The 25,290-nt window shown below is 34.8% G+C and overlaps 1 protein-coding gene across 1 annotated transcript in view; it reads right to left on the bottom strand.

Annotated features, from left to right (window-relative positions):
* The window catches only part of LOC111057660 (allatostatin-A), a 201,239-nt gene extending 189,966 nt beyond the window's left edge, over positions 1-11,273 (bottom strand). The window contains exon 1 of the mRNA XM_039438647.1: positions 11,194-11,273. The gene's annotated coding sequence lies outside the window, so the exon portion shown is untranslated. The remainder of the gene's footprint in view (positions 1-11,193) is intronic.
* Positions 11,274-25,290: the final 14,017 nt, after the last annotated feature.

Here is a 25,290-nt window from a genome sequence, read left to right as displayed (position 1 = left end):
TAGAAGTGTAGAATTGATTTATTGAATCTTTCTCCATTGATTCATACATCAAAATGATAGGGAGAGAAAAATAAGGTAACCTTGTGCTATTCCTCTCCCAAATTTATATAAGGTTACACATAGTCCGAAATAGGTTGAGTCTTGTAGTTGTTCACTTCACAACATTTTCAGTCCACAATTAATTTCACAAAGTTGTTTTTTTAAATTTAGATGCTTCAAAACCAAATGGAAGAAATATTTTACATCATTATCACTAAAATAGAAAATTAAATAGGGATTCACATATCAAAGAAATGATTTTGCAGGAAGAAAAACAAACTTAATATTCTTAGTCGTTAATATATGTTACAATATATGTATACAAAATGTACATATATGTCTACGATATATATATATATATAGTCTCTAGACTGTGCATTCTGAATTAAGGTTTAAAGCAGTTTTGGGCAAATGCCTGTTGTTTTTACCTGTCTATGAAAAAATGAAATAAATATGTAGAATATCATATAGGTGGATAGGTATTGAATGAGCAAGGTATGATATGTGGGTAGAAATGTTCATATGAAAGTGTAGAATTGTAGTCAATATGTTACAATATATGTCTACAATATGTATATCTATGTCAACATAATATGTTTATCTATTATATAGATGTAAAAATCTACATATAGGCTATGTTCACAGTATGAACATTAACATTTTATCAAAATTTTTGGAGAGAAATAGTACAGGCTCAGCCTAGCTTTTCCTCCAACGTCATAATTGTATTATGATTATAGTATTTTATACAATGAATGGATGAATAAATGAATATGAAGAATTTATAGGTAGATTGAGCAAGGTAGAATATCTGTTACAATAATGTATATATAAGACAATATGTATAGATGTCAATACCTACATATATGTCTATCATATGTTGGATATATAGGAAGATAGGTATTGAATGTACGAGATATATGTGTAATATGCAGCTAGAATATAAACTTTCAAATGAAAGTGCAGAATTTCCGTCTGTTTTCAGTTTTGAATGCTTCAATTCATGTTTTACTGTGGACATTTCACAACACTGTAAACTGGAACATTCATAAATTTATTCTACATGGCTGGTTGCACCTTTATGAATTCAACATCACCTCACGAAGTTTGAGTCGTTCACCAATAATTAATACTATAGTGCGGTCCAAGTTATAATGACAGTGGAGAAAGATAGGATAACAACGTTGCCGATCCTCTCTCTTGTCAATGCCTTCCATAGACGGTAGCTGATACAGGTTTATTGATGTAATATTAACTGTTCATTCTCGTTCATAATAATCGATTATATTTTATTAAGCAAGAAATTATATTTTTCAATAATTTCATAACGAATTTTCATAATAAGGATGAAAAATATTGTTAATTATTCATCAATTCAACATTTTTAAAAGACGATCTAGCAACAGAGAGCAAACCGAGAAAGAGATATCGCTATCCGCTTTGTTGAATGATAGACAAGGATAGCAATACCATTGTTAATCAAACACTGCCATTATAACGTGGACCTAGTGGGTAAACTGTAGGAATTTGTTTACAGCGCTGAAGAGGAATGTGATATAGATCTCTAGTGTTGGAACATCTGATCTCGTCCTAAAGTGAGGTCCACGTTATAATGGCAGTGGAGAAAGATGGGAGAACAACGTTGCCGATCCCCTATCTTGTCAATGCCTTCATTAGACGGTAGCTGATACAGGTTGATTGATGTCATATCAACTGTTCATTCTCGGTTAAAAGAATAAATTATATTTTATTAAGCAATAAGTTATATTTTTTCAATAATTTCATTATGAATTTTCATAACTAAGATGAAATATTTTGTTAATTAATTTTTAATTTTACATTGTTGAGAGACGATGTAGCAACAGAACAAAGCGAAGAAGAGATAGTGCTATCCGCTTTGTTGAATGATAGACAAGGATAGCAATCCCATTGCTAATCAAACACTGCCATTATAACGTGGAACTAACTTTAGAACCAGAACTTCCCATTTAATTATTCCTGACAGTATGAAGTGAATTACGGCACATAGATTTTTGCAACGTCATCAGATTATTCCACTCTGCAACGGACTGTGTTATTATTTGCACAGTTGAATCATAGAGAAACAATAGCATAAGTAGATATCCCATGGTATAGGGCGTTTATGTCGCAACTTTTACTGTTATCTCAAGCTGATAGTCCACGTAGTTCTTTGCCGTGAAGCTGTGTGACGCTGGTAGTCTCTCATATTGTGCCGTTCATACACTCTTACCCGGTCAAAACAGAAAACATCGACAATAGTCGACAGTAATCGGCTTGAGATAACAGTAAAAGTTGCGACATAAACGCCCTATACCATGGGATATCTACTTACGCTATTGTTTCTCTATGGTTGAATGCAGTGCAAGATTGGTTTCATACTCTCTGACTCTAAAAAGATTTTCTAGTTTTCAGGGTTTGATAATTGACTAAAAAGCTGGGAAGAGATAGGCTTTAAAGCGCGATCTGGCAACAGAGCAAAGCGAGAAAGAGATAGCGCTATCCACTTTGTTGAGTGATAGACAAGGATAGCAATACCTTTGCTGATCAAACACTGCCATTATAACGTGGACCTCACTCAAATTTACTGTCTTCTTCTTCTCCTTCTTTCAGCTCAATTAATTTGATTGGTTGGCAGCCTTCCATGCGAATCTGTCGTCCATTGCTAATCTCTTCCATTGTACATAGCTCAAAGCTCGCAGATCCTTTGTCACTTGTCTCAGGCTTAAGTGTAAGGCTCAACTCACACTTACACGACTCAGGTCGAGAAGAGACTGGACTCAAGTAGAGAGCATGTGTTTCTAAATGGTGACACTCACACCAGTCGACTCTAGTCTCCGCGACTGTCACCATTTGAAAACACATTCTCTCGACTAGAGTCGAGTCTCTTCTCGACCTGAGTTGCTAAATGTGAGTTGAGCCTAAGAGAGGGCCGACTATGTCCTAGCTTCGCCCTCCTAGGTCAAACCTGAAGGCAGTCATTTTATTCTATACTGTAGCCGGACCCTCTTACGACCCCTTTGTCTATCAACTGTACCTACCAGAATATTTGACTTGAATGCGTCGTGTCTCATTATGATTTGTGTCCAAACCAAGAATGTCGTCTGTCTCTGAGAAAATTCAAGGGAGATCTCTTTTCTACCCACTTCTGGAATACGTAACTCTGTCAGTCCATTTTATTTTATTGACCAAGCGAAGTGAGGTCTAAGATTCAAGTTGACGGTTTGGCATTTCTCTTTATGTTTATATGTTTGAATGTTTTAATGTTTATATGTTGGGCATTTATGGCGAAACGCGGTAATAGATTTTTATGACATTTTACAGGTATGTTCCGTTTTTAATTGCGCGTCCACGTATATACAAGGTTTTTGGAAATTTTGCATTTCAAGGATAATATAAAAGGAGAAAGGAGCCTCATCATACGCCAATATTAGAGTGAAAATCAGACTATAGAATTATTTATCATAAGTCAGCTGACAACTGATTACACAGATGTGAGGAGAAGCCAGTCTATTGCTGTATTTCCATAAGGTCTATATTTTCAATCAGGTACTTGTGGATGAGAATAGTGCGTGAAGTCTACTGTTCACAGAACTACTAGTTTATTAATTCATCTATCTCTTTATTAATTACAGAAAACGAATAATACTACAGACATTTTGAGCATTTGTCACCAGCACCACACTTCAAAAGCATTATGGCCGGTTTCAGAGCTCGGGATTCAGCTAAGTTCTAGGCGCACACCAGTTAGTCAAGACAAGACAAGACATCATCAGACACAATACTTCACATAGTTGCTTATCAAGCAACACACACCGATTACTCATTGCAATTAGACATATCTTCATAAGCAACTATGTGAAGTATTGTGACTGAACGTGTCTGATCATGTCTTGTCGTGTCTAGACTGAGTTGTGCGCCAAGCCTGAGTTCTAAATTTTAGACAGCTAATTCAACTAATGAAACAGATAATTCGCTTTCCAAACGGGGCGCAGTCGCAGTCCACGTTTAAATTAAATCTCGAAAAACTAGAAAACGAACACAAAATAAAATAAAGAGAGAGTAGTATAAAGTTTCAGCTATTTTGAATTATTTAGGAATGTTTCATTTCGTCAAGGAAAAACGTTCTCAGTTATAAAAATAAGAAAATATAGATTTTCATAAAAAAACTGCGATCACGCCCCGTTTTGGAAATAGCCAATTTTTGACTCCAGCTGTTTAAAGTCTAGAACTTAGCCAAATCCCGAGCTCGCAAAACTGGACCTTATTACTTTCAAGAAAGCAGAGAATTACTCTTATTCTTAAGGCAGAGAATCGGCAACGCAATTCTCCTATCTTTCTCCACTGCTCTTATAATGTAGACCTCAATACAGTCACCTATTTCGATCACTGCTGAATACTGTATATCTGTTCTCAATTTTGTTTCTGTCAGTATTTCTAATTTATTACCGTTTCGACGTCACAGGACAGTATTGTTTCTCTTTCGAACACGTGATAGTCTCTTCAATTGATAGCAATAACCTCCAAAAAATGATTGAGAATCGATTGTAATAGGTTGCCTACAACTGTGATGTTTCCATTCCTTGCCATTTTATATCTTTGTTATCTATCACTATGGCTATATTATTATTAATTATTCATTGATCCATAGAACAATGAGCAAGTGCATCATCGTTAGTTATAGGGAGAAAAAAATAAGGCAACATTGTGCTATTCCTCTCCCAAATTTAGATAAGGTTACATATAGACCGAAATAGGTTAAGTCTTGTAGTTTTTTACAAAATTTTCTGAATTTCAACTATTCTAACATCAATAGTTTGCGGTAGAGTATCGTAGTCAATAAACATTAAAGTCTATAGTCCTATCATCAGTCTTAAGCACCCTGTTCACAAGGACATTAGTAGCGTCCACTACTAGCCGCTATTAGTGTCAAAACACTATCACATGGGGACATTAGATTGAGTTTAAGATGTCGACTCTAATGATTAACGTCTACAGTAAGATCCACGCTATAAAATCAGTGGAAATGATAGAATTACAGGGCTGCCGACCCTTTGCTATCACCACATTCTATGTTGAATATCTGTAATTTGATTTTAATTTTTTTGATAGTGCGGAGCCAGAAAAGGACAGAGCTACCTGCTTTGTCTCCTGACAGACAAGGATAGCAAACAAGCCAATCTCAACCAGGTGCTGACTCAATCACGTAAATTTCATTACAGTATAACTTTCTAGATAAGCTTGTGTTTTTAAAATTCACCTTGTTTCAGAATTTGAAATCTTATCTCCAAATGAGTGAAGATTGAAAATATGATTAATCTTTCCATTCAAGAAAACCCTTTTCAGAAACTGGAAGTCATTTTGTAGTTGAATGATAATAAAAAGTGAATTGATGTATTGAAGCATTCCAGGAATGCTATTACCCCTGAATGAATAATATTGTATTTGAAATAGAATCCTTTCCTTTGCTTTTCCATAGACGCTGAGATGTATTATAATAGAGTTCTCTTATGAGAAAAGTTTCCAACACAATGGCCGGTGTTCAGTCATTTCTAGGACTTCCAACGCAATAGAAATACATGAGACCAAGATGTATTATGTTTGTGAAATATATTATATGCTATGGAATATCAAGCTACTCGTATAGCATAGCGTTCCAAGTCAGTTTTTCTCTCTTAAATAAAGAATAGGGTGAAGAATCTATATAAAAGTGATATCTACATCGAATAAGTGATATACTAGGCTCTACTCACACTAAAGCGACTTGAATGTTCAGAATCACGTTATGAAGTCAGCCCCTGATTAAGATTGGTTTGCTATCTTTGTCTGTCATTCAAAACAGCAGATAGCGCTATCCCTCTCTATAGTGGGGCCCACGTTATAATAAGGGAATAGAGGATACAACTCATTTTCTTCAAAAGAAGGTGCTTCATTTGGACAGTTTAGCCTTCTTCTATCTATATATATGAAACCGAAATGGCACTCACTCACTGACTGACTGACTGACTGACACACTCACTCACTCACTCACTCACTCGCAGAACTAAAAAATCTACCGGACCAAAAACGTTCAAATTTGGTAGGTATTGGCCCTTTAGAGGCGCACTAAGAAATCTTTTGGCAATATTTTAACTATTAGTGTGGTTTTTAAGGGTTTAAAATTTGTTTTTTAACATGTATATTCTTCTTATTCTCTTAATTATAATTGAAAAATGTCCATACCATATGTTAATATAGAACTATAATCTAGAGAGAGTACCTCTTCGAAACAGTTGTTAACTGGTAACTAAATTAATAGTTTTGTCAGGTTGGCATTAAGTTGAGTTAACTTTGTTAGGTTGGCACCAAGTTGAAGATTGAAATTCATTTATCGCGGAAAAATTGATTGGGCACTGCTACTTCAATCAGAGCTATTCCTGGGAATATTGTATTACTAGCCGTCAGGCTCGTTTCGCTCGCCTTATCCGTTTAGTCTAGACCCCCGACTGGATCGCCCTAACATATGATAGAAATGCTGAAATGAAAGATGCAGGCGAGCGAAGCGAGCCATCTGATCTCATTCTTGGACGATCCAGCCGGGGGTCCAGGGAGTGGAGCCCCCTGGCTAGACGGATATGGCAAGCGAAGCGAGCCTGACGGCTAGTACTGAATGTGAATACGATTCAAGTCACAGTGGAAAAACCATGATTTTCAATACACTTCTCAAAAACATCATCAATCGGAGAAGATTTTTCCACTCTTTCATAGAAATGGAGAAGATTAGAATACAGTGTATTCTAGTATCAGTGGAGAAGATGATACATGATCTATTGGTATATGGGAACACCATGTTCCTAATATGGGTAATGCTATGGAAATGTAATCATGTTGGCATTGGAGTTTAGAAGAAGCAGTGAATAGAGAATATGTCTCGATGTTGGTGTTGATCATTACAATTTAATTCCTAGTACTAGCTATTCGATTCAAAATATAATATAACATGGCACCAAATTTATCATATTAGAGACTCCTATAAACTGCCATCAATTGTTGGAGAATATTAATCTTGAATGAAAAAGACTAAGAAATTGTCAAAAAACCACTGATTTATTGATAATTAGAAAGACCGGTTTCGGTTATTACACCATTGTCAATCTCTGATAAACTGATAAGTTGATATTGTGGTAATTATTCATATTGAATGAAAAAGACTAAGAAATTGTCAAAAAAACACTGATTTATTGATAATTAGAAAGACCGGTTTCGGTTATTACACCATTGTCAATCTCTGATAAACTGCTTACCAGAGATTGACAATGGTGTAATAACCGAAACCGGTCTTTCTAATTATCAATAAATCAGTGGTTTTTTGACAATTTCTTAGTCTTTTTCATTCAATATGAATAATTACCACAATATCAACTTCTCAACTACACAAAAAGAGAATATTAATCTATTCCATCATCAGAATATAGAAGATGATGATACGTCATTTATTGGAGCAGATCATTGGTTGATAGAACTTAGTAGATGAGTTTTGACGATAACTTATGGAACATTACTGATCGGTCAAAGGTTGAAGATACTGTATTATGAGATTGGAAACTTTTGATGAATGGGCGTGTTGTCATGTATGGGGAGAATTGAAAAAATTGAAAACTACATAATATAATGAAAACTTGATGACAGAAAAACTAGAAAACTGGGGGAAGCTGAAGAATATCGACGGAGGAAGAGGAGGAGAAGATGATTGAATAGAAGGCAAAATCGATCAGAAACAAGTGGTAAGAAGAGAGGAAGAATACAAGGGAGAAGATAAATTAGACAGAGGATAAGGAGAAACAAGAAAATGAGAGTTGATAATTGAAATTTTGAGGGGGAGGATGAAAAAAGGAATTGAGTAGAAACAGTTTGACTAGAAATGGATAGGTGGTAGAAGAGATTCAATGCAAAAGGAGAAGCTGGAGGAGAGAAAGAGAAAGGATAGGAAGAGGAGAAAGAAGAGGAAGAAGAAAAAGAAAAAGGAGAAGAAGTAAGAGAAGCAGAAGCAGAAGAAGATAATGAGAATAAGGAGGAACAGAGGGAAAACGAAAGTTGGGAGTTGTTCACATGAGACGTAATGTGAACGATGAAGGAGAAGAAGAAGAAGAAGAAGAAGAAGAAGAAGAAGAAGAAGAGAAGAAGAAGAAGAAGAAGAAGAAGAAGAAGAAGAAGAAGAAGAAGAAGAAGAAGAAGAAGAAGAAGAAGAAGAAGAATAAGAAGAAGAAGAAGAAGAAAGAGAGAAAGCAGAAGGAGACATGGGAAGAAGAAGATATAAAAAGAGGAAGAATACACAGGGAGAAAAAGGCAGGAGAAGGAGAAGAAGGGAAAGAAAACTACCAAGAACAAGAAGAATGAGAAGAAGAGTAAATGAGGAGACAGAGGAAATCGAAAATTATAGGGGAGAAATGATAAGACGAAATATAGAGGAGAAAGATAAAACGATAAAGAAGTTGATATACTTGAAAGTTGAGAAGAAGTCTCCTCATATGTGGAAGTTTCTGGAAAGAGCTTGTTGGAGAGAAAATAATTATTGAACAGTTTGAATGGAACATAGTTGGAAAGTAACCATACTGTGCTCTTCATCAATGAAACTTTTGTAGGGTTTCCGATAGTTTTGAAAGCTCCTTAGATGGTTGAAGGATGAAGTATCACGACAATATACGACATAGAATCAAATATTATTCTTTGAAAATGTGAAATTTCTATAGTGAGGTCCACGCTATAATGACAGTGAAAAAAAAATAGCAGAAAAACGTTGCCGATCCTGTGACTTGTCAATGCCTTCTATAGACGGTAGCTGATACAGGTTTATTAATGTGATATTAACGATCCATTCTCGTTTAAAATATTCAATTATATTGTATTAAGCAATAAATTTAGTTTCCAATAATTTCATAATGAATTTTCATAACTATGATTGAATATTTAGTTAATTGATTATTCATTCTATATTGTTAAACGACAATTTGGCAACAGAGCAAAGCGAGAAAGAGATAGCGCTATCCGCTTTGTTGAATGATAGACAAGGATGGCAATACCATTGCTAATCAAACACTGCCATCATAACTTGGACCTCACTCTATGAAAATATACGACATAGAATCTACGAGTCGTAATATTATCGTTTGAAAATGGGGAGTATTCAAAGCAATAATTTATTTATAACTCGAAAATATTACAATAATGAGAAAAGTTCAATTTTTTCATGTCAATATTTTCAAGGGGTTTGAGGTTCTCTTTTGAAAACGATAGTATAAGTAGTAAAAAATTTGTCTGGCCGGGTGAGAATATAAGAACGGTACAGTATGATAGACTACCAGCGTCACCAAAAACAACTACCAGGACTATCGGCTTGAATTAACAGTGAAATTTGAAACATAAATATCCTTTACCATGAGATATCTACAAATTCTATTTTTTCTCTATTTTATCATGCTATCGACCCGGAAAATTGAGTCAAACCTATTGATTTTCATTGAATCTTTCATTCTTTGGACAAACGTCAAAACGTCAAGGAAAAAGTGAAAATTCGGCTGCACATTCACTCTAGGCCTATCAAATATTCACACACCCTTGGGATTTTTGGTCCAGGTTGGCAGATTTCTATGGAGGTATATTATTATGTATTTTTCTCAAAGATAGAAGATTTAGTTATATTTCTGGACAGTTCCATACTTCGAATTCCCTATTCCATATTTAGTTCTCCGGTTAATATTTGCAGTAGCAAGAGAGCTTAGTTCTTTTTTTTTCTTGATTTTTATAGCACCTAGTTAAAGACTAATAAGCTATTCTATTTTGACATAAATTGATAAGAATATTGGGAGCTTAGTTCTATTTACATAGCTTGCATTGGATATTTGAAATATTTATAATACAGTAATACCGGGTGATTCAAATATGACTTTACAACTTTGAAAATCCATATAAATCTTATTACGCGAAGTACAGATATTTTCACAACTTATAGAGTCTTTTAAGTCGGCTCAATATAATATTATTAAACCTGCTTTCTATACATCAGTATCAGTTTACTTGTCCGGTTCAAGTGAAAATATAATTCACATGAGCTTTAATGGGACTGTTCATACTCAGTCCAGTCGCGCGGGTGTGAATAGTTATATTAGAACTTATGTAAAACATATTTTCACTGAACCAGATGCGGACACTGATACTGACATGTGTGAATACGTGTTTATTCTTCATGACTTCCTAGATCAATCATTGCTTCAAGATCACTTCATTCTATTTATTCATCAATAACAAATAATTTAGGATAATTTTATATGTCATTAGCATGAAAATAATGAAAATCTTCAGTGATGGTTTCCCTCTCATGCTTTATCTTGTGGTTTTATACTAAGTTACCTCAAGTTTCATTAATTATGGATAATTAAATCTCTCTAGATAATTTACACGATTGCATCCCGTATTTTGACTTAGGCTCAACTCACACTTATGCGACTCAGGTCGAGAAGAGACTCGACTCTAGTGGAGAGCATGTGTTTCCAAATGGTGACACTCAGACCAGTCGATTCTAGTCTCCGCGACGTCACCATTTGAAAACACATGCTCTCGACTAGAGTCGAGTCTCTTCTCGACCTGACTCGCGTAAGTCTGAGTTGAGCCTTAAAATTAGATTTCTCAACTTTTAAACTTCTCCCAATTTTACCCTACCCTTCTCCACCTCTTCTTATATATGCTTTTTCTCTACACTATCACTTTATATTAACCTTCCCACTGAAAATTAAAGTATTTTTGTTTTCAAATTGAATTGCATTTTATACCTGTGACGATAATATGTTTTTCGCCTTTAATATAATATGATACCTGCAATACATATAACACAAACGAGTGCTACAAAACACCTTCCCCTTCTACCTCTCCTATCAATTTCCCCCTCGAAATTTATATATATTTATTCATACAAAATTGAATAACATATACCTATGATGAAGATGATAATAATGTGATTTTTTTTAATTGAATCACATACTTGTTTTTTCTTCATTTATAGTATATTAGACCTGGGTTTTTCCTCTTATAATATACATGATACCTGCGATACATGTAAGACATACAAGTGGTAACAGTTTGTTGCGTTTTCGTGTCACCCACCTGTTGTAGTCTGGTGACGACGGTGGCTGTCTGTGTTGCGCGCTTGACTTGTGACGGCCGACTGACGCGTCAGACGTGTGTGCTCGCCTTATATAGACACTGTTGTGACGTCACTCAGGGGGTGGTAAGGGGTCTTGTGAGTGGGGGTTATGAGTAAGGGTAGGAGGGAACCCTAAGTGTGGGTAGAGGGGTTGGGAGTGGTAGAAAGGGGTGAAATTGATGTGGGAGGACTTTGCGAAGTTGGCAAGCTAGCGCTGCCATCTCTCTGCCGGTGGAAAATGGAACTAGGGGGTTGATTGTGATAATAAATAGTAACGATATTCATATATGATATTCTTTCTTGTATAAATTGAGATGGAAACAGGTTTTTGCTTCAGCCAGTTGATATTGGTTGAGTGGTAGAAAGGACTTTCTAGTCCTAACTCCGCCTAATAAAGAGTATTTTCTTTCTTTCTAGAGTATACTCTTCGAAACTAATGCATTTTCAAGTGAAATAATCATTTGTATCATCTCTATATATATAAATGAATGTCTGTTTGTGTGTTTGTTGAAAGTACCTTTGAAAATAATTTAGTCAGAACATGTTTCTATTATATGATGCATTATAATCACCTGCTAGTGGCATCATTTGAAATTGTGTGGTAGAGAGGACTTAAAAGTCCTTACTCAGCCTAATAAAGATTTTTTACTTTCCTTGCCCTATTACCATAGGTAAAGAAAGTATTGCTTTCCGAAAAAAATTAAGGTACCCCAATTTCTAAATTTCTATACGTTTCAAGGTCCCCTGAGTCCAAAAACCTAGTTTTTGGGTATTGGTCTGTATGTGTGTGTGTATGAGTGTATGTACGTCTGTGTACACGATATCTCATCTCCCAATTAACGGAATGACTTGAAATTTGGAACTTAAGGTCCTTTCACTTCAATTCAAGATGGCGGCTAAAATGGCGAAAATGTTGTCAAAAACAGGGTTTTTCGTGATTTTCTCGGAAACGGCTCCAACGATTTTGATCAAATTCATACCTAAAATAGCCATCGATAAGCTCTATCAATTGCCACAAGTCTCATATATCTGTAAAAATTTCAGGAGCTCCGCCTTATCAATGCAGATAGATTCCCAATTATCAGGCTTCAGATACAATTGAAACAAAAAAAAATCAAGTGGAGTAGATTGAGCATGAGAATCTCTACAATTAATGTTCAGTAACATTTTCACTTAAAATTGAAAATAAGCTTTAAATTCGAGAAAATGTGATTATTCAATTGCAAATTATTGTTGATTCCATTGAATCATTCACTATGAAGAGATAGCAGACCTCATGTGTGTCTCCAGCGTTATTGCCCTGTCACCAGCTGGCTCAAATATTTGAATAGTAGACTTGAGACGCGCGGGAACACTAGCGTCAGGTGATCAATTTCCATAACGACAAGGAAAGTTGTGTGAGTGCGCCACACCAGATTTTTTTCATTTCATCTCATAATATAGCTGAAACATGTTTTGTAACTAAACAATTTAAAAGAGTACTCGGATATCTATTTTCATTTATAGCTATAATTTCGTATTACGAAGTTGACTCACGAAAAAACTCAGTAAAAACGGTTGATTGGGCAGTAAAACGAAAAGTCTTGTATAATCCACTTGCTATTTACTCTCTCAAAGTTTAGTTGAAAAAAATAGTGCTCAAATGTGGCTGAATTCATGTTTTTATACCCTGGGAACGAATAGCAAGTTTTCTTACACCTACATTATACCGTGATATTTAGCTTGATATAGTTAAAATATTGATTACCAGCATTACAATGTAATGATTTGAAAAAGTACAACAAATTCTTTCAAAGTATAACTCTTAGTTTGTTGAAGATTATCATACCTTATGAAATCTCTTAAAAAGATTCTCTCAATAACGAGTTAATGGACTCTTCCGTTGTGAATGCACTCTCTCAGCGCCGGTTGCACAGAAGCCGGTTAAATTTGAACCGTGATTAATTTCACAAGAACCAATCAGAGAAGCCGTCTTATCAAAAAAGCCTTCTCTGATAAGTTCTCGTGAAATTAATCACTGTTCAAATTTAACTGGCTTTTGTGCAACCGGCACTCAGTGTTCCTTCTAGTTTTACTACAAAACTCACACAAGTTTCTCAACTACTGAATTCAACCAAAAGCCCTTCAGAAAGTTTTACGTTTTGGATGTCTCTACTTAGATCATGAAGTATCGCCGCTTTGGAGGTTTACGTAGGTGTACTACAAACAATAACCTTTCATGAAGTTTTTACAGTTATTGAAAAAACTTCAAATAGAGTTCTCATGAAGCTTTGTACTGTTTTATTCTCTATCTTGAAATTACCTGGGATTCCAGGTAGGAAAACCCCTGCTTTAAAATCTCCAAATCAAATTGGTTCAGACTTCTTCAACATTCCTAAGGAGTTCTTTAGTTTTTGTAACTATATCAATCAGAAAATCTCAACCTGTAAAATCTCTTTCACTGTATTCGATATAGTTTGCGCTATCGGATTAGCACGTTGAACTGTCAGTCCTGGGTGATATATAACAATCGTGTGGCTATTGACATTTGAAATTATACAGAGTGTTCTGAAAAAAGTGGCCATAAGTTAGGGCAAGGTTCCTCACATCAAAAAACAAAAAAATCTAATTAACATAGGTCCGAAAATGCTTGGGTACCCAAGTTTTACAGGATGGAAGATTTCGTCTGAATTTCTGTGCCCCTGCCGAAACGAAGCCCTACGGGTATTTGTTTACTGTCAATATTGAGATGTACAATTTAGCGTGCTTTATGTAAAACGAACTGAGAAATCGAATAAAACCATTTCCAGACCTGTAGCTACAGTAATTTTTAAGATATGTGACGAAATACGTGAAACTTGGTCCCGATAAACAAGTTTCTTCAAAGTTTGAAGCAGATTTACTATGTTGAATGTACAATAAACACAAAATATTTTTTCACAGAACTTGTAGAAAATTTAATTTTGAAGAGAAAGATGTAGAATGAGTCTATAATACACAAACGAAACCCTTCAAAAATAATCCTTAATTGCATACAAAACGCATGAAAAATAGAGAGCTTAACAGATTTTGTCTGCTACGTGGATTTCAGCATAAAATTTCTGGATTCATCGAGGTTGGTTATAGACATAATATCCTTATCTCCATTGATCAATCAATTCCAATCCAATAATTGGATTCAATTATTAATAACTAGCCGTCAGGCTCGCTTCGCTCGCCATATCCGTCTAGGCAGGAGGCTCCGCCCGCTGGACCCCCGACTGTCAAAAATGAGTTCAGCGGGCTCGCTTCCCTTGCCTGCATTTTTCATTTGAGCATGCTTAATTCCATCAGAAAGTCAAAGTACTGAGAAAACGCAGAAAAGCTTAGAAAAACGTTGGAAAATCGCTGTTTTTGGGCGCTTCGTTGATGAAATTAATATTAAAGTCACCTCATTATAAAATTTATAGACCCTAGCTAAAACCTCTGTACCAAATTTGAAAATTTTCTGTCTATTACTTGATGAAATAACTGAGAAAACGCAAAAAAACGCGAATTTTGGGTGTATCTTTGACGTTATTGCAAATTCCTTCTAATACATCATTACACCCTAGCTGAGCTTCTGTAGTAGATTTAAACAATTTCTGTTCATTTGTTCTCGATAAATCTGAGAGAAAGCAAAAAAAAAATCTCTGAAAAAACGCTAATATTGGGCGTATTTTTGGCGTTATTACTTCTAACACAACATTATTACACCCCAGCTGAGCTTCTGTAGTAAATTTGAAGATTTTATGTTCATTTGTTCGCGATAAAGCTGAGAAAAAGCAAAAAAACGCTGGGAAAACACTAATTTTTGGCGTATCTTTGACGTTATTGCAAATTCCTTTCAACACAACATTATTACACCCTAGCTGAGCTTCTGTACAAAATTTGAACATTTTCTGCTCATTTGTTCTCGATAAAGCTGAGAAAACGCTATAAAACGCAGATTTTGGGCTTTTTTCAAATCCGTTCTTAGTGCACCTCTAAAGGGCCTACTGAACATACCTACCAAATTTGAACGTTTTGGGTCCGGTAGATTTTTAGTTCTGCGAGTGAGTGAGTCAGTCAGTCAGTCAGTGAGTTAGTCAGTTCCATTTCGCTTTTATATAATAGATTATTATTGAATGAAAGCATAGAGAAACAATATCTCAAGCTGTTGTTCCTCTATGATGAAAGGATGTGGGTTCAAGTCCTGCAACTACAATCCTTTTTTTGGCTTAAAATATTCAACTTCAATTGGGATTTTGACAAAATAATATAACAATTACTGTATATTTCTATTGACTTTTCAATTGTTGTCAAGTGGATTTGATAGGATAGTACTTTTTATCACCAGCATGGAACTTTAAACTACAATCCAATCTCTTTGTGATTTCCAAACATTCTTGCGAATCGCCGGCTTCATCTCGTAATATTATAAATTGATACAGAATATGATCATCAGTAGTAATAATTTTATTTGAATGTATGAGGTGAAATATAATTTCCCAAGACAGAGATATTCGATCACAAAGAATATAATATAAAAATAGAACAATATTTGAAATCAATAAAAATATCACAGGCTAACTTTATATTCTAGATTTATGGCACGAATCATTACCATGTGCCTTTATCTTGAAATCATATGCATTCTTTGGCATGTAGCTGTGACATGTACTTGCTAATACTTGTCTGCTTGGATAATTCAATCATAAATATGTGCTCTAAGATCAGCTTGATAAATTAGCCACTAATAATCCAAATATATCTATATATTAAAATCTCTAGTATTTAGTAGATTTATTTGTATCGAATATATATTTTTATCTCAGGGTGCAAGATTCGGCACCTGACGGAATAGGTAGAGCCATTCATCTAGTGAATTAGAACTATGATAAATTATCGCAAATTGTATTGCAAAAATTAAATATTGTATGCATACGTTTGATAGCCTAGATTTCGTACTTCTTTGATTAAATAGAAATTTCTAAAATATTGATCTATATTTTTCTTTCAATTAAATACCTTTAATACTAATTTTTTACTTGCGCAAGTATTACTCTTATTAATTTCTTAATTTATAATAACCCTTTCGGCGAGCTAGCTTTGATCATCAGATTATTTCGAAGCACTAGGGCGCCCATCACTAAATTCAAATTTAAATCACTCACGTGTCGAAAATCTTCTTGTAAGCCGCCGATGTCGATCCAACTCCATGTGGTCCGGGAATATGGTAGCCGGAATCGTCTCCTCCAAGGGGTTATAAATTTAATAAAAATGAAAAATGACTTCTGCTTCACAATAGCATCACGAAGTCTTTTAAGAAATTTAATAATTTACTTTAACTTTAATTTTTACAAAATTATTAATAAGGTACTTCGCTCTAAAATATTTGGGGTCCTCTTATGGTGGCATCTGGCTGGCGAGTGCTGGTTCTTCCTTCTCAAGTTTTACAGATCCTCTTTCCGACTTTCAAATTAGCATAAAATTTAAATATCTCAATCCTCCGCCATTAATTCAAATAGATCTTACAAAAAATGCCAAAATATTGCTTAGATTATATGATTAATAATTTCTTTGCATTCGAGCCATATTGATAACATAGATTACACAAATTTTTACACAAAATCTAGTACATTTATATAAATATATATAAATATTTTTGAATTGGCCTACAGTTGCCGCCTATTAACTGCCGTTTTACTATTGGTGCATGCAAATTTTATTAGGTATTCATGCGCCTGGTAACTCTTATTTCCTGAATACATTAAATTATTTTTATTTGGTTTTTTATTTATGCTCTTTGCATGCTAGTTAATATTCTATATATTAATATTAATTCCATGCTAACTAATAATTAGCCACGTGGACGGGTGTTTTTTCACATCGCACACCATCCGAATGCAATAAAGCTCTGCCAAGGGGTTTTGGTCAGATTCTACGTTCTTCGGTTTGATCGATCTCTAGGTCACCGATCCGTGAATACATCTATATAACCTCAATCTTCAAATATTTTATAAATAATCTATTTATGAGTAGTAAACTTCCTTCAAATCCTTTTTAAGTTCTTGTACCATTTAGCCAGAACAAGTTGATGCTATCTTATCTTGATTATTATCTGCTTGGCGATATTAGCCAATTACTTTATTTTTAGACCTATTACTATTTCTGTTAGGGCTTTTCATCTACCCAGATTTAAATATGTTACACGCGCCCCTGGGTTTGAATTCAAAATATTTGAGAATCACAATGTTTTTAATGAAAACCCACCCTTCAATACATTGATATACACTATACTTTATTTATAAATTATACTCTCCTACTTCTATCACATTTCGCAGACATATTTGCTGCATCTCCTTTATACCTTTATCAAAAACAATAACAAATTCTCCTCCTCAACACACATAAAAATATCATAAATATAAACTTCTAAACGTACTCCTCCTGACACCATTTACAACACAGTAATTTTTGAATTCGCCGCTTGCAGGGCTGCCAACTTAACTACACACATTTCATAATTCTCATAAATGATTCCTTTTAGACAATAATTTCGATTCATAAACTTCTGGGCTTATATCTTATAGTATTTCTTGGGTCTTAATATAAATAATTTTCTATACCTCAGGTACAATACTTTCTTTTGCTAATGGCTCTTTGGTTTTGGTAACTGGTATTCACTTTAAGTCTTTTCAGGTAACAAACGTGGCATAATTAAAAGTAATAAATATAAAAACATATAAATAAATATATCGACATTAATAAATATAATAAGTAACAATAATAAATAACTCTTTGGGTACAGTACTTCTTTTTATAAACATATGTTCAACAGATATTACATTCATTTGATTTGGGTGGCTTTGGTCAGCTGTTCGCTGTTCTACAATTCATAGTGTTACATGTGACATCAGAATTTGCTGTCGACTTTCATAACTAACCTAACTGCTCAATTTATTCTCTTAAAAAGGTAATTTACAAATTTTAATTTTACTATCCCCGCTTGTGTCCTTTTTTAGTGGATGTAGCTAATTTAATTACATATTTAAAAATTGTTCTTTTCCTTATTGCAGGCTTCTAACGGCTGGAAGGAATTAAAACATTGGATTGTTGCCACGAGGTCCTATACCAATATTAAATTTATTAAGGAAGGTTAGTAATTGGCTTGATAATAATGTTTTCCTTGATTTCTTATCATATTTATTTTAAATTCTGTGATATGGTTTGTAGAAATTTCGTGGCTTTCCCGTATCTTTTGGTTTTCTGCTTGTAGCTGTTGTAGGCTGGTGAGGTTATCTGCTATCCGGTTGTTGATTGTTGAGGCTGTCCTAATTGATAATTTGTTCATCATAAATTTAAAGCCCTTGTATCTGGTGTATTCCTTTAAATAATTCCTTGATCTGGTTCTGTTTTCTTCCTTATTATTTTTATTTGTTCCATTGAGTCTCGATATTTTCACTTTAGTGGCATTGTTTATAATTCTAGTTACACCAATAAACGACTTTATAATATAAAGCTTCCAATCATCTTCATCCGATACTTTCCACTTAAATTCATTATTAGGCTTCATTATCATAATAAACAATTCAATAATATAACACTTCCAATCAACACTAATAAATTCTTTCAACAATGACATGGTCTTAATTATAACATCACTTTTCAATGTTATCACAGCCATGGTAATCCACACAATACAATAAATCAAAACACTAATTAGTTCTTTAATAATATAATCTTTCCACATATAATAGCCCGGTACTCCCATTTTATTAATATCATTCTTTATTTCTTTCACTCTTATTAACCACTTTCCATTCTTCATTAGTCCATCTTCCATTTCCTTGTTGCCCATGCACGAATCCATAGTAGTCCTATCAGTAGCTCCAGTTTTAATCCATTCATTCAATCCATTTTGCCGGTCACATCGCTGATTTGCCCTCTTGAAGCGAATGTGCCGCGGATGCACGCCGTCGGTCCGCTCCTGTCTTCCTCGGTGCCGGTCCGGTGTCCTCTTCGGGCGTTTGAACCGTGCATGCGGCTGGTATGCGCGCGCGTGGTTCCTCCTTCGTCGCTTCTTCCGCCTCCGGGCCTTGCGATGCATGCTCTTACGGTCCTGTATGCTGTCCTCCTCGTCCTGATGTCGGCCGGGTGTCCTCGGGCGCCTCCGTCTCCGGGCCTTGCGGTGGTCGCTCCTCTTGTCCGGTAGTCCGTCCTCCCGGTACTCCCTGGTGTCATCCTTCCCGTCATTTGTGCGTTTCGGTGGTGTCCATTGGTGCAGGTGCATGGATTCTGTGGGCGGATGCTTGATGGCGGTCTCCTCCTGGTAACTGTTTATTTTTATTAGTGATTCTTCGGTGGCAGGTTGCTCTTCGGTGGGGAACAGGAAACTTAATAGAGGCTGATGCTTGCGGCTGGTTTTAATTGCATGGTGGGCGGCATTTTTTAGTGGTAGGCTGTCTTGTATTGGCATCTGTTTTTCTAATATTTTCGGTTCTTCTAATAATGTTTTCGGTAAATCACTTCTGAATGTGGTGTATGACGTTGAAATATCCTGCTTTTCTTGGTTTGTTTCATTTGGGCTTGTGCTTGTTATATCGGGGGTATCATATAGTCCTGGTTTATTAGCTGTAGTTTTCTGTATATCTGGTGGCGGGTCGTTGGGTGCTGGGTTCCGGATTTTTTGTTGATTCAATCCTATTGCATGTGCTAATGTATAGTTTGTACTTATTTGATGAGGTGGCGGTTTGTAATTTTTGTCGTAATTATTCTGAGTGTTATCATTATTTGTGTTAAATCGATCACGGCCATAATAATAATTTCTTTCATAGGTTTGCTGTGGATAATGGTTTGTTTGACGATTCTGAAAACTTCTATTATTCCAGCTGTTATTTTGATTATGATTATAGCGGCGTTTAAATTGAGGGGTAGATCGTGAGCAATCATATGGTACTGATTCATAGTTTTGGCTGGTATACTGATTACTTTTCGAGTTATGTTGATTTTGTGTATATCGCTGGTCTGAACGGTGGTTTGATATTGCCATCACAGACTGTATGCCATATAAATGATTTATCAGCTGCTTACAATCAGTAATGGGTTGTGTGGCGAGTGCCATTCTAACTTGATACGGTAGCTTCTTTAAAATAATACTTGCTAATGCCGATTCATTAATGGGCTCGCTCAATTGAGAATTTTTAAACTGTAGGGCAGTGACGAAAGTGGTACATGCACCGTCTAAGTTAGGGTTGAAATCGCATGATATAATGTCCGCTAGCACGTCCAACTGTTTACTTCTGCTCCAATACTGTTCCAGGAAGACAGCTACAAACTCATCCAATGATGTAAATTCATGGACTCTACTCCGAAAGAACATCAGGGGTTCGCCAATCAATAAACTAGTCAAACGAAGACGCCAAAAATTCCAAGAGGTGGGTGTTAATGATTGAACTAGTTTTATCTGATCTATAAATTCTTTAGGTTGGAGATAGCGGTCTGTATTGTCAAAACGGCCTAATTCATTGAAACTGTGTAGTGAATCAAACGTTGCTATGGGAATAGGCTCTATATTCTCGTGCGGAAATTGATGTATTTGACTTTCAAGTTGTACCAACTTCTCTTGGGCCTGTTTCCAATGACTAGAAGCTTCTGTTTCATTATCTACTACTTCGGCATTTAATTCAGATGAAAATAATTGCTGTTCTCCAACGGCTGTCTCCAATGAATTAAGTTGTACTTTGTTTTGATTTATATCAGAATTTAGGTGAGCTATTTGTATAGATTTACTATTCTGTTGTTTATTTATGGAAATAAGTTGACTATTGTTCCTGTTTGTAGCTATTTCATGAATTTGTGAAGTGTTTTGTGCTGGTAGGTTATCTATTCTTTCCGCAGTCTCCTTACCCATTCTTACCGATGTATCCTTCAGTGATTCCCGCATTTCCTTCATTTCCGCCTTTAAGTTCTTCATTACTGTGGTCATTGTTTTTTCTAAACTATTAGAAAATGACTTGATCATCCCCTCTACTATAACCCTCCTTATTGCTTCTTGGGAGACATTTAACGGTTTATTACTGTTCACAGGATTCTTGGCGGTGATTGAAGAGATCTGGGCGTTGGACTCCATCGCGCCCCCCTCAGCGTCGATCTCCGCTACTATCGCCGTCTGCAGTGTGTCTGCTACCTTACTTTGTGTGGACGAAAAGAGACTCATATTTTAAAAATGGATTAAGTGTCAAGTGTTTGTTAAAAAAGTGAAAGTTTTGGCCAACAAGGCATTAATAAGGACACAAATGAGGATAGGCCTATGGACATTACAAGCCAGGTAACCTATTTATTTCTTGAGCTCTTATAATATAATAATGCTATTCATTGATTTCCGACTAGCAGTTTAGGCCTATAAAATATAATCTCTCTCTATAAACATGTAATTTTTTCACGGTACTAATAATATAAAATTTTCTTTAAAACATATAATTTCTCTCTACTTAAAGCTCTGGTTTCCCCAAAAAGTAATACAAATATTCCTTCGCCAGTTTTCCTCACAACTCGTATAAGTTATCTATAATTTTCACTATGGTTATTGACCTAATTTCAAGTAATTATTCAATGAGCTTGGCTCTCATCATCAGTCCCACGTTGGCACGACATATCTTTCTGTCACGTTATTCTTTATATTAAAATAACGATTAGCCTCCTGCTTGGCATCAGTCGGTAAAGCATGAGATTTAATATAATTAGGGCGTGGTTTTCTAATAGTATTCAGTCTTAAAAAATCTTGATAGGCCTAGATATGGGCTTCTCCAATAACTCTTGTAATTCAATAATAATAAATATATATATATAAATGATACTTATACTATAGAGATGAGGAATATAAAATAAATTGCACACCATGAAAATTTTACACATATATTACATAAATAATGCAAAGATCAGTCGAGGCAAAAAATATATATAGAGCGATAAAAAATATAATATAAAAATAGAACAATATTTGAAATCAATAAAAATATCACAGGCTAACTTTATATTCTAGATTTATGGCACGAATCATTACCATGTGCCTTTATCTTGAAATCATATGCATTCTTTGGCATGTAGCTGTGACATGTACTTGCTAATACTTGTCTGCTTGGATAATTCAATCATAAATATGTGCTCTAAGATCAGCTTGATAAATTAGCCACTAATAATCCAAATACATCTATATATTAAAATCTCTAGTATTTAGTAGATTTATTTGTATCGAATATATATTTTTATCTCAGGGTGTAAGATTCGGCACCTGACGGAATAGGTAGAGCCATTCATCTAGTGAATTAGAACTATGATAAATTATCGTAAATTGTATTGCAAAAATTAAATATTGTATGCATACGTTTGATAGCCTAGATTTCGTACTTCTTTGATTAAATAGAAATTTCTAAAATATTGATCTATATTTTTCTTTCAATTAAATACCTTTAATACTAATTTTTACTTGCGCAAGTATTACTCTTAATAATTTCTTAATTTATAATAACCCTTTCGGCGAGCTAGCTTTGATCATCAGATTATTCGAAGCACTAGGGCGCCCATCACTAAATTCAAATTTAAATCACTCACGTGTCGAAAATCTTCTTGTAAGCCGCCGATGTCGATCCAACTCCATGTGGTCCGGGAATATGGTAGCCGGAATCGTCTCCTCCAAGGGGTTATAAATTTAATAAAAATGAAAAATGACTTCTGCTTCACAATAGCATCACGAAGTCTTTTAAGAAATTTAATAATTTACTTTAACTTTAATTTTTACAAAATTATTAATAAGGTACTTCGCTCTAAAATATTTGGGGTCCTCTTATGGTGGCATCTGGCTGGCGAGTGCTGGTTCTTCCTTCTCAAGTTTTACAGATTCTCTTTCCGACTTTCAAATTAGCATAAAATTTAAATATCTCAATCCTCCGCCATTAAATTCAAATAGATCTTACAAAAAATGCCAAAATATTGCTTAGATTATATGATTAATAATTTCTTTGCATTCGAGCCATATCAATAACATAGATTACACAAATTCTGAACACAAAAACTAGTACATTTATATAAATATATATAAATATTTTTGAATTGGCCTACAGTTGCCGCCTATTAACTGCCGTTTTACTATTGGTGCATGCAAATTTTATTAGGTATTCATGCGCCTGGTAACTCTTATTTCCTGAATACATTAAATTATTTTTATTTGGTTTTTTATTTATGCTCTTTGCATGCTAGTTAATATTCTATATATTAATATTAATTCCATGCTAACTAATAATTAGCCACGTGGACGGGTGTTTTTTCACATCGCACACCATCCGAATGCAATAAAGCTCTGCCAAGGGGTTTTGGTCAGATTCTACGTTCTTCGGTTTGATCGATCTCTAGGTCACCGATCCGTGAATACATCTATATAACCTCAATCTTCAAATATTTTATAAATAATCTATTATGAGTAGTAAACTTCCTTCAAATCCTTTTTAAGTTCTTGTACCATTTAGCCAGAACAAGTTGATGCTATCTTATCTTGATTATTATCTGCTTGGCGATATTAGCCAATTACTTTATTTTTAGACCTATTACTATTTCTGTTAGGGCTTTTCATCTACCCAGATTTAAATATGTTACACTATAGATAAAATAGATAATATTGTTATGCATCTACATAAATTGGCGGAGCTTTGGACATATCAATGTCCATTCTTTGGAAAGAATATTCGAAGTATTCTTCCCACTAACTCTCTACCAAAGGGAGAGATATAGAAAGACAGTGTGAGAGAGGAAAAAGAAAGAGAGATTGATTGATTATAATGCCTTTATTAGGGCGGAGTTAGGACTACTGGTCCTCTCTGCCACATAGCCCTAAGAGATTGATTGATTGATTGATAATATCATTGAGTACTCAATTTATGTAGATTACAATATATTATACTGGCTTTCACACTTATATACAATAGCTTACAATACAGTGAAATTATAGATGAACTCACATAATATAGACTAAGAAAATGATTTTTGAACTGCATATGATATGAAAAAAGCAATTGGTAATAGCTATAGATAATATTGTTATGCATCTACATAAATTGGCGGAGCTTTGGGCATATCAATGTCCATTCTTTGGAAAGAATATGATTCAAATTATCCTTCCCACTAACTCTCTACCAGAAAAAGAGAGAGATAGAGTGAGAGGAAGAGTGAGGGAGAATAGAATGATCGCTTTATCAAGGGCGAAGATAGGACTCTATGGCGAGGTCCACGTTATAATGACAGTATTTGATTAGCAATGTTATTGCTATCCTTGTCTATCATTCAACAAAGCGGATAGCGCTATCTCTTACTTGCTTTGCTCTGTTGCCAGATAATCTTTAAACAATATAGAAATATAATCAATTAACAAGAAGAAGAAGAAGGAGAAGAAGAAGAAGAAGAAGAAGAAGAAGAAGAAGAAGAAGAAGAAGAAGAAGAAGAAGAAGAAGAAGAAGAAGAAGAAGAAGAAGAAGAAGAAGAAGAAGAAGAAGAAGAAGAAGAAGAAGGAGAAGAAGGAGAAGAGGAAGAAGAAGAAGAAGACTCCAACAAATCCGTCAAGCTTTTACACAAAAAAATGTAGAATTTTGAAAAGAATAATATTGAAGGATAGAAGAAGAAATTCAATTTGATATCAATAAAATATAATTATTGTAATATTGTTTTTATGGCTTTTATTGGTGGGGAGTCCCTGACGGAAGTTCCACCATGCCAGAATATATCATTTCAATCGTCAATGGGCTTTACGAATGTCATACTTCAGCCGAGACCGACTGTTTAACGTACCCATCCGATAACACGGTACTGACCTGTTCAAAAACATTTGATTCTGAGTGGGTTTGAACCCGGGATCTCTAGGTTCAGCAATCTATCCACTAGACCACGGATCACTCCAAATCTTTTGAATCGTTACAGAAAAAAGAGCTGGAAGAGGATAGTGCTATCTGCTTTGTCGAATGATAGACAAGGATGGCAACACCAATGTTAATCAAATACAACTGCAATTATAACGTAGACCTCACTATATT

Source organism: Nilaparvata lugens, chromosome 12, assembly GCF_014356525.2.
Source record: "Nilaparvata lugens isolate BPH chromosome 12, ASM1435652v1, whole genome shotgun sequence".
In the NCBI taxonomy this organism is placed as follows: Eukaryota; Metazoa; Arthropoda; class Insecta; order Hemiptera; family Delphacidae; genus Nilaparvata; species Nilaparvata lugens.
The sequence above is the reverse complement of the archived record's forward strand: the minus strand, read 5'-3'. Positions and strand labels throughout refer to the sequence as shown.